The sequence below is a fragment of the Conger conger genome, chromosome 9 (assembly GCF_963514075.1).
Source record: "Conger conger chromosome 9, fConCon1.1, whole genome shotgun sequence".
Taxonomy (NCBI): domain Eukaryota; kingdom Metazoa; phylum Chordata; class Actinopteri; order Anguilliformes; family Congridae; genus Conger; species Conger conger.
Genome location: NC_083768.1, coordinates 11,110,339 through 11,121,121, shown reverse-complemented (window position 1 = coordinate 11,121,121; position 10,783 = coordinate 11,110,339). Strand labels below are relative to the sequence as shown.

The 10,783-nt window shown below is 43.0% G+C and overlaps 1 long non-coding RNA gene across 1 annotated transcript; it reads right to left on the bottom strand.

Moving 5' to 3' along the window:
• Positions 1-793: 793 nt before the first annotated feature.
• On the bottom strand, positions 794-4,691 carry LOC133137518 (uncharacterized). The gene is made up of 3 exons (XR_009709614.1): positions 4,060-4,691; positions 2,251-2,553; positions 794-1,252 (listed from the first exon to the last, which is right to left on the bottom strand). It is a non-coding gene; the product is annotated as an uncharacterized LOC133137518 (long non-coding RNA).
• Between the last annotated feature and the right edge of the window lie 6,092 nt (positions 4,692-10,783).

The window sequence follows — 10,783 nt, the reverse complement described above, 5'->3', positions numbered from 1 at the left end:
AATCTGGGATTTTGTCTCCCGAGGTTCGCGTATGTTTCAAAACCAAATTTCTAAATTATATCTTAAATGGAGATTCTTGGTCAGCCCGGACCATTAAAAAGCGGAAGGCAGAGTGGTACTACTGCCTTTGTATCGTGGTTTATTTATTGGCTGATCTAGACTCTCTGCATAGCGGTCATTATTATTTAACCCTACTAATATTCTTCCAGCAACACCAGAAGGACAAGCATGCAAATACCTTCGGCCCGCGCTAAATTCCGTCGTTGGGTTAGCGTGGGGTTTTACAGCTGAAACCCCATATGTGATGCTACACCCATAGAGTATGACCACCAGTTCACCCGACATGTGTTCACATGTTATCTGGTAAGAGTGGAACAGGGTATGCACTCAGGATGTTCCAGTTCCCTCCCGTACCATCTACCAGGCCCATTTCCCTTCCCTCGGCAATACTAGCCCAGTAAAGCTGCATAGGCCTCAGTGCTTACACCAACCCCACAGTCTGAGTGTGAGTTCTAGCACATCACATCAGGCATCCAGTAGCCTACATTCACCAGCAAGCTACTGTAAAATACATATACATATACATTGAGCTCCATAATGTTTGGGACAAAGATATATGCACATATTTTATTCTATTTTTAGATTCATAATCAAACAATTCACGAGTGGCAAAACTGCAGTTTCTCAGCTTTTATTAAAGGGGATTTATTTGATACAATTTTGGTTTCACAATGTAGATATTACAGCACTTTTCATACATACCCCCTGCCCCCCACCCCCATTTTTACGGTACCATAATATTTGGAACAAATATGTCCCACCCACCTAGATCAGCTGCAGGCAATGAGTTGATAGAAATGTTGTCATTTGAAGATTTAAACACAACCCATTTAAACTTTTAAACAAAATTCTTCAAATCTATGTATAACTGTGAGGATGATGTCTTTAAACTGTCCATCTGCTTCACACCGGTATGTTCTCCCATCTGACAGAGTGAGATCTGAGAGACGGAGAGACAGGTTTCCGGGGGAGACAGAGTCCAACAGCTGCACTCTGCCACTGGAAGGACGTGGTGGAAATATAACAGCGCTTTGCTGTTCTGTCACTGCAGTCCATTTGATCTGTTCAGGTTTCTTCTGCACATCAGTACAGGCACAGGGCAGGACCACTGAGTGTCCTGTGAATCCAGTGATGTGTATGGGTCCAGAATCAGAGAAAACACAGCCTGGTTTTTTTGTTTTTTTGAGAGATTCTGAGAGAGAGAGAGAGAGAGATAGAGAGAGAGAGAGAGAGGCAGCGAGAGAGAGAGAGAGGCAGAGAGAGAGCAAGAGAGAGAGAGAGAGAGAGATGGTTTTAAGTCATATGGTTCACAATGTACACTATAAGTTGTAATAAGCAAAACTTGTCACAGTAATTGCGATGATAATGATTTGATTTTGAGAGATACGAGTAAGAATATCAGTCGATCACACATTGGTTATTTGTTGCTAAAAAGCAAGCCAGGAACTTAAAATAAGTAATGTGGCTCATTCTAGAACAGTGATTTCTATTTCTGGATTTTAATGGAATTAAATAAATATATTTACTGGAAGGTTACAAATAACTCACAGAGCCCTTGTGTTACCCAGTGGAACCCCATCCTTCACATGCCATGGGTAAATGTGGTCAAATTTACCTTTCACTGTGAGTCTGATTTCTCTGTAGTGTCCATCAGTTTCACACCTGTATGTTCCCTCATCTGACAGACCGAGATCTGAGAGACGGAGAGACATGTTTCCAGGGGAGACCAAAATCAACGCCCGGGCTTTGTAGCGGTCGTCCACTCGACCACTTGACCAAAGTGTGATACCGGAAGAACCTGGTTGAAAAATCCATCTGGCAGGTCTCAGTATTGTCCCTCCATCAGTGCAGAAGCAAGGCAGGAGCACGGAGCCTCCTGTGTGCCCAGTGACTCCTTCGGGTGCAGATAGAGAACATTCTGGAATAAAGGGTGACATATTATTGCTCAATCAGACCACAAACAAGCATCAGTGCCCTGTTTGGTGATTGTTTGCTTGACTAAAATGATTTATTAACCATTTAAAACACATGTAGCCCCTCTTACCAGAGGTGCCCCAGAAACTAAAAATAAAGTGAAGCAAGCCATATACTGCTGCATTTTAGTGGAATTAAACAAATACAATTACTGGAAGGTTACACACAGTGGCACCTAGTCCATGACACGCTATGGGCAAATGTGTTCAAATTTACCTTTCACTGTGAGAGTGATGTCTTTAAACTGTCCATCTGCTTCACACCAGTATGTTCCCCAATCTGACAGAGTGAGATCTGAGAGACGGAGAGACATGTTTCCAGGGGAGTCAGAAATCAACGCCCGGTCTTTGTAGCGGTCGTCCACTCGGCCATGTGACCAAAGTATGATCGTAGTAGGGCCTGGTTGAAAAAGCCACCTGGCAGATCTCGGTATTGTCCCTCCGTCAGTGCAGAAGCAAGACAGGAGCACAGAGCCTCCTGTGTACCCAGTGACTCCTTCGGGTGCAGATAGAGAACATCCTGGAATAAAGGGTGACATATTATTGCTCAATCAGACCACTAACAACCATGAGTGCCCTGTTTGGTGATTGTTTGCTTGACTAAAATGATTTATTGACTATTTAAAACACATGTATCCCCTCTTACCAGGGATGCCCGAGATACCAAAAATCATCAATAATAATAAAATACAATGAAGTCAAAGGCTTATTTCCATAGTGGGCCTATAGGCCCTGGTGGCAGTATAGCACAGTGATGAGGAAACCAGGCATGCCATGCGGAGGTTGCATGTTTGATTCATAGTTAGGGCACTGCTGTTCTAGGCAGGGCAGTTTAACTGAATTGCTTCTGATGGATCCACCTGTATATGTGGATACTGTGTAAAAATTAAAGTCATATACTGTATATTACTCTGGACAATAGCGTCTCCACAATTCCTTCAAATAAATGTTGTATGAACATGTTTGAAAGAAGTAGGGGAGACCGGGGATGGTTGGCATTTCTCTGTAATAATTTGTGATAGAATTTTCTAACCGGTAGCAAATGAAACTTATTAATATGTCAATGTCAGCAACTGTTTTGTAAAATAAGGTGAATAATGAGACATATTGCGCAAAATGTTATGAGGTTGGTTGGCACAACGTTAAAATTCTATTCAAAATGTAATTCAAATAAGAATTAGAAAGCAAAAATACTCAATGGGACATGATAAATATAATAAATATACAAAGTGTAATGTATAATATTGTATAATGTAAAATAGAGTTGAAACCAAACAGTATTTTTAACCAGTTCATCAGTAGAAATGCAATACCTATTGGTCTACTATTCTCTCCTTTAATCTCCCTGTCTCCCTGTCTTTTTCCTCTTGTGTGTGTGTGTGTGTGTGTGTGTGTATGTGTGTGTGTGGATGGATGCATTTTCCTGTGCATGTATGCGTGTGTGTGTGTGTGTGTGTGTGTGTGTAAACCTGTGTGCATGTGGATCAGGTCTATGGACTGTGTGGGTCGGTGCCCATCTGATATGTTTTGTGTGAAGACCATTTTTTATACTTTTTAATACAACAGAACTGAAAGTAGCTTTTTACTGAAAGTAAAAGTTACTTTTTCACTAAAAATTGTTTTAACATGATACACTTTTTTTTTTTTTTTTGGCTGCCAACCAAACCCGGTCTCCCACAGTATACGGTCATTCTTTCAGTCGATAGATGGAGCTTAGGATTTTTAATTATTTCAAATGCATTTTGGTTGCAACAGTTAGTAGCAATAACAATACAGATAACTCTATATTGGATAAATAGCAGAGCAGCATACAAAATATCAATCAATCTCTGTTAGACATTTACAGTAAATTACAAAGGGAGTTAAACTCATGCTACGATCTCAATTACAAACAGCTTCATAGAAAGAACTGTGCATCTCTGTGAGTCTCTGTGCATCGTTCTCCTTTTAATTCTATGAGACATTTTAAGCTTTTTAGGAGAGCTCATTGAAAGCATCAATAGTGCAGAGAAAATGATCATCTCACCTGAGATCATGTGAATCAGACTGCTGACCAGCCAGACACAGACCAGCATGGTTTCCATGGTCAGCTCTCCAACAAATGTACAGCCAGAAGGTTCTGTTGCATGGTGGTTTGTGTGGTATTTGTTTCTCCAGAAAACTCCAACGCTACCTTGGAAATTCAGCCATATACTGTGTGCGTCATATTTCCTGCCACAGTATGAATTAGAATGAGAAGTGCCATGACCAGTGCACATACCAAAAAGAGGAATTTAATTTTAAAAAATAAAAGCAGAAAAGGGGCGTATCCCGCACAGGAAACCAGGCTACTGCAAACTCACATTGTAAAATGTAGAGTTAACATTTAACACATTCACCATTTAACACAAGAGTACGTATAGGGTAATGTGGGTAATGGAAAGACCTGACTGGACTACTGCCACCATATTTTATGTATTCGGTCACATGGGGCGGTGTGGGGAGGTTTGATCATGGAGTGGTAATGGGGGTTGAGCCAAATAAGAAAGGGCAGCCACGCTCATGTGGGCCCCTTATGGTCACAGAGGCCTGACCCAACCCCGTACTCCGTACACAATGGCCTTCAATGCAGCTCTCTCCTTGTTGGGCTCTGTCAGGCTCCTCCACACACACACACACACACACACAGACATACACACACACTTATGCAGACATACACACATACACACACACACACACACACACACACAGACATACACACATACACACACACACACACACACACACACACACACACACTCATCGCCTTACTGTCCCCAAACCAAAACTGTCCCCTTGGGTGGCATTGGCCCAGGAGGTAAGAGCAGTCATCTGGCAGTCCAAGGGTTGCCGGTTCGATCCAGCCCTGGGTGTGTCGAAGTGTCCTTGAGCACCTAACCCCCAAATGCTCCTCAGATGATCTCTCAGCCTGCTTAGCAAAGGTTCGGTGGCTAAATTGGGCAGCCCTGTCTGATTCCCCTCCTCACAGGAATTGGCCTGCTTAATACACCCCCTAGCTTAACCATACATCCATCCATCCATCCATTATCTGAACCCGCTTATCCTGATCAGGGTCGCAGGGGGGCTGGAGCCTATCCCAGCATACATTGGACGAAAGGCAGGAATACACCCTGGACAGGTCGCCAGTCTATCGCAGGGCACACACACCATTCACTCACACATTCATACCTACGGGCAATTTAGACTCTCCAATCAGCCTAACGTGCATGTCTTTGGGCTGTGGGAGGAAACCGGAGTACCCGGAGGAAACCCACGCAGACACGGGGAGAACACGCAAACTCCGCACAGAGGCCCCGGCCGACGGGGATTCGAACCCAGGACCTCCTTGCTGTGAGGCGGCAGTGCTACCCACTGCACCATCCGTGCCGCCTTTAACCATACATATACATATATATATACGTTTAGCTCCATAATGTTTGGGACAAAGATATATCGACATATTTTATTCTATTTTTAGATTCATAATCAAATAATTCACGAGTGGCAAAACTGCAGTTTCTCAGCTTTTATTAAAGGGGATTTATTTTATACCATTTGAGTTTCACAATGTAGAGACTACAGCACTTTTCATGCATTACCCCCTCCCCCCCCCCCCTTTTATGGTACCATGATATTTGGAACAAATATGTCCCACCCACCTAGGTTAGCTGCAGGCAATGAGTTGATATAAATGTTGTCATTTGAAGATTTAAACACAACCCATTTAAACTTTTAAACAAAATTCTTCAAATCTATGTATAACTGTGAGGATGATGTCTTTAAACTGTCCATCAGCTTCACACCGGTATGTTCCCCCATCTGACAGAGTGAGATCTGAGAGACGGAGAGACAGGTTTCCAGGGGAGACAGAGTCCAACGGCTGCACTCTGCCACCGGAAGGACGTGGTGGAAATATAACAGCGCTTTGCTGTTCTGTCACTGCAGTCCATTTGATCTGTTTAGGTTTGACCTGCACATCAGTACAGGCACAGGGCAGGACCACTGAGTGTCCTGTGAATCCAGTGATGGGTATGGGTCCAGAATCAGAGAAAACACAGCCTGGTTTTTTGAGAGATTCTGAGAGAGAGAGAGAGAGATGGTTTTAAGTCATGTGGTTCACAATGTGCACTCTAAGGTGCAATAAGCAATACTTGTCACAGTAATTGCGATGATAATGATTTGATTTTGAGAAATACGTGTAAGAATTTCAGTTGATATTTGTTGCTAAAAAGCAAGCCATGAAGTTAAAAGGTTAAATAAATATCAGCGCAGAAGTAATGTGGCTCATTCTAGAACAGTGATTTCTATTTCTGAATTTTAGTGGAATTAAGTAAATATATTTACTGGAAGGTTACAAATAACTCACAGACCCTTGTGTCACCCAGTGGCACCCCATCCTTCACATGCTATGGGTAAATATGGTCAAATTTACCTTTCACTGTAAGAGTGATGTCTCTGTAGTGTCCATCAGCTTCACACCTGTATAGTCCCCCATCTGACAGAGTGAGATCTGAGAGACGGAGAGACAGGTTCCCAGGGGAGACAGAGTCCAACAGCTGCACTCTGTGTTTGTAGCGATCATTGCCACTGGTAGGACCTTGTGGAAATATAACAGTGTTTTGGTTTCCTAGGTCTGCAGTCCACTTGATCTGTTCAGGTTTGATCTGCACATCAGTACAGGCACAGGGCAGGACCACTGAGTGTCCTGTGAATCCAGTTATGTGTATGGATCCAGAATCAGAGAAAACACAGCCTGGTTTTTTGAGAGATTCTGAGAGAGAGAGAGAGAGAGAGAGAGAGAGAGAGAGAGAGAGAGATAGAGAGAGAGAGGGAGAGAGAGAGAGAGAGAGAGAGAGAGAGAGAGAGATGGTTTTAAGTCATATGGTTCACAATGTACACAATGAGGTGTAATAAGCAATACTTGCCACAGTAATTGCGATGATAATTATTTCATTTTGAGTGATACGAGTAGGAATTTCACACATTGATTATTTGTTGTTAAAAAGCAAGCCATGAAGTTAAAAGATGAAATAAATTTCAGCACAGAAGTAATGTGGCTCATTCTAGAACAGTGATTTCTATTTCTGAATTTTAGTGGAATTAAATAAATATATTTACTGGAAGGTTACCAATAACTCACAGAGCCCTTTGTCACCCAGTGGAACCCCATCCTTCACATGCCATGGGCAAATGTGGTCAAATTTACCTTTCACTGTGAGTCTGATGTCTCTGTAGTGTCCATCTGCACTACACCTGTATGTTCCCCCATCTGACAGAGTGAGATCTGAGAGACGGAGAGACAGGTTTCCAGGGGCGACAGAGTCCAACAGCTGCACTCTGTGTTTGTAGCGATCATTGTCACTGGTAGGACCTTGTGGAAATATAACAGTGTTTTGGTCTCCTTGAAATGCAGTCCATTTGATCTGTTCAGGTTTCTCCTGCACATCAGTGCAGGCACAGGGCAGGACCACTGAGTGTCCTGTGGATCCAATGATGGGTATGGATCCAGAATCAGAGAAAACACACCCTGCAGAGAGAGAGAGAGAGGGGGGGGGGGGGGGGAGAGAGTTAGCGAGAGAGAGATGGTTTGAAGTCATATGGTTCACAATGTACACTATAAGGTGCAATGAGCAATACTTATCACAGTAATTGCGATGATAATTATTTCATTTTGAGTGATACGAGTAGGAATTTCACACATTGATTATTTGTTGTTAAAAAGCAAGCCATGAAGTTAAAAGAGGAAATAAATTTCAGCACAGAAGTAATGTGGCTCATTCTAGAACAGTGATTTCTATTTCTGCATTTTAGTGCAATTAAATAAATATATTTACTGGAATGTTACAAGTAACTCACAGAGCCCTTTGACACCGCAGCACCCAATCCTTCACACACCATGAGAGAGAGAGATGGTTTTAAGTCATATGGTTGTAAAACCCCACGCTAACCCAATGACGGAATTTAGCAGGGGCCGAAGGGGGTTTTGCGTGCTTGTCCTTCTGGCATTGCTGGGAGAACATTAGTAGGGTTAATTATTATCCTCATTACAAGAACAGAGCACAGTTACGTTTAAGAATATACTGGGTCCGTTGCCACGGGTCGGATATTGATTGACCTGCCCCATATCCCGCTTTCGGCTGGCCTGAAACGGATCAGTACAATTCTTAATATTCTCCGTTCTCAAACGGGGCCGTATTGTAAGCTTAGTGGTTACGATAGTTTTACTCGTTTATCTGACTCCATTTAAGATATAATTTAGAAATTTGGGTTTGAAACTTACGCGAACCTCGGGAGTGATTACACTCGACTCGTACCTGCGCCACCATTACTCAATATATGCTCCTGGGATCAGCATTATTGCTGAAATCTCAGTTCGGTGGAGAACTCAGAGGCTGAGGGTCCAGTCAACACAATACATGCAAACCTGCTATGATAGTTGCGAGCCCAGGTCGGCGTAGCATTAACTGGGCTCCTTAGAGCTAATTTGAGAGGAACCAGCGCCGTAACGCCCAGGGGTTCCCTTCGCACCAAATCACAAGAGCCGTGCGTCACCGATCCTTTAATGGGCAGAAACTTGCTGGCCTCACAGCTTAGAACTATCACAAATGTACCAAGCCGCCGATCGGTCGGTCTTTAGCCCCCATTTTTCCCCTGAGTATTCAGTTGTAATTTAGGCTGAAAAGGTACAAGATGAATTAGAGTCATGGAGATCACGCAAGTTACAAACAAAATAGTTTATTCGCAGACAGGTAGGTTATTAGCTTTAGAATATCACAATCAATTACAAAATACACAAATTAAGAATAGAGATAGAGTAAATAATCATACCTAGCCTGCTTGGACTACACACAAACACAGAGGACAGAATATGCCGTGTGGAAAGTCGAATACGATCTTCCGCTGCTACACATACATACATACATACATACATACATACACAAGACATGTTGTGTGGGAAGTCGAATATGATCTTCCCGATACTTACATATACATACAATGTGCTGTGTGGGAAGTTGAATACGATCTTCCCAGATTGGTCTGTCTCCCTTGCTTTTATGCCAAATTTGGAACCAGGTGGCAGTGCCATAAATCAACCTGGAGGGGTCGTCAAATCTGGAATTTAGACCCCCACCCTTGGGGGTTGTTAAGTAGGGAAAATGAGATCATTACCAAGAGAGGACGTGTAGGTTTTCCCTTGAGTTACTGAAACTATGGTTCATTAAACTCCATTTGGTATGAAATGTATCTCATCTGATTCCTTGATTTTACCAGATCACATCCATACCAAACAGATTATCCTTATGTTTTATTATGTTGCAGTTATCATGAAACGTCCCTCCTGATTATCCATTTTACATGCAATTCCTGTTACCATTACATAAGACTTAGGGCACTGTGGCATTGTCCGGAATCTTCCCGCTTGGAAGTGACAGGTATGGGGTAACAGGGAGGTCACCAATGTTCTGGAGGATTCTTTTCCCATGACCCAACTGCCCTTGGACCACTCATACATCTTTCCCTTATCTTTTCCCAAAACGGGAGTCTAAAGAACATTGAAACCCCAGCTCTCAGGCCCCTCACAAATGGCAGACCTTCCTGACTTTAACCACTACGCTACAGGCCGCCCCATCATATCTATGAATGCTGTAGTTGGGAGTTTTCATGATAACTGCATTATGCTGTAAATATGTATTTGTGCCTCTCATGGTAATATACCTTTTGGATAAACCTGATTTGGGTGAATGAAAGGAAAGGAGACACAACCCCAGATTGCTTGGTTTCTTCTCCTTATCTCCGAAATCCAGGCCTTAGTTCTTGACCCAAAAAGTGAGTCACCCATCTGTAATTTACAGCCAAACTCCCAAACTGGTCAGGGAGCTAAAACAAATGGCTTCTACAGAGACAGCTTTTGCCCAGTTTCCCCTCGGCTCCTGAATGGTTATGATATCAAAGGTAGACTGTTACAAAACTCGACCATTACACCAGTCACACTGAACCAATCAGAATAACACCAAACATTACTATATTCTGACCTGGGATTATCATGAAACATCTTTATGCCATCTCTAGTATTCCTGTGCTCGAACCTGTCAGGAATGTGAGAAAAGGGGGGCCCCCAGGGCCCAAGAAGGCGCCTCTAAGAATCCTTCTCTAGCTCTCCCCCACAGGCATGTGTGCCAAAAGGTGGGGGCTAACAATGCATGGAGGGGGAAGTCAGCAAGCTGACCAGCGCATGAGACATGTTACTTTTGACTGGCTTACATGGTTCACAATGTACACTATAAGGTGCAATAAGCAATATTTGTTACAGTAATTGCGATGATAATGATTTGTTTTTGAGAGATATGAGTAAGAATTTCAGTTGATCACACATTGGTTATTTGTTGCTAAAAAGCAAGCCATGAAGTTAAAAGATGAAATAAATTTCAGCACAGAAGTAATGTGGCTCATTCTAGAACAGTGATTTCTATTTCTGCATTTTAGTGGAATTAAATAAATATTGTAACGGCCTGGGGTTCTGTACCTGGGCTGGAGGGGACCGGGTAGTCTGTGGCTACCCGATCGTGTTTAAAGTTTTTAGAAAATGTGTCTTAGGGCAATTTTCCATCCGTGACGGGGGAGAAGATGGCCATGAGGGGCAAGAAGGTCCTGCGGGTGCGCGTAAGTGACCAGGAGGCGGCGCATGAGTTATGGCTAGCTAAAATCCATCATCGGCCTGGACCTGCAAACCC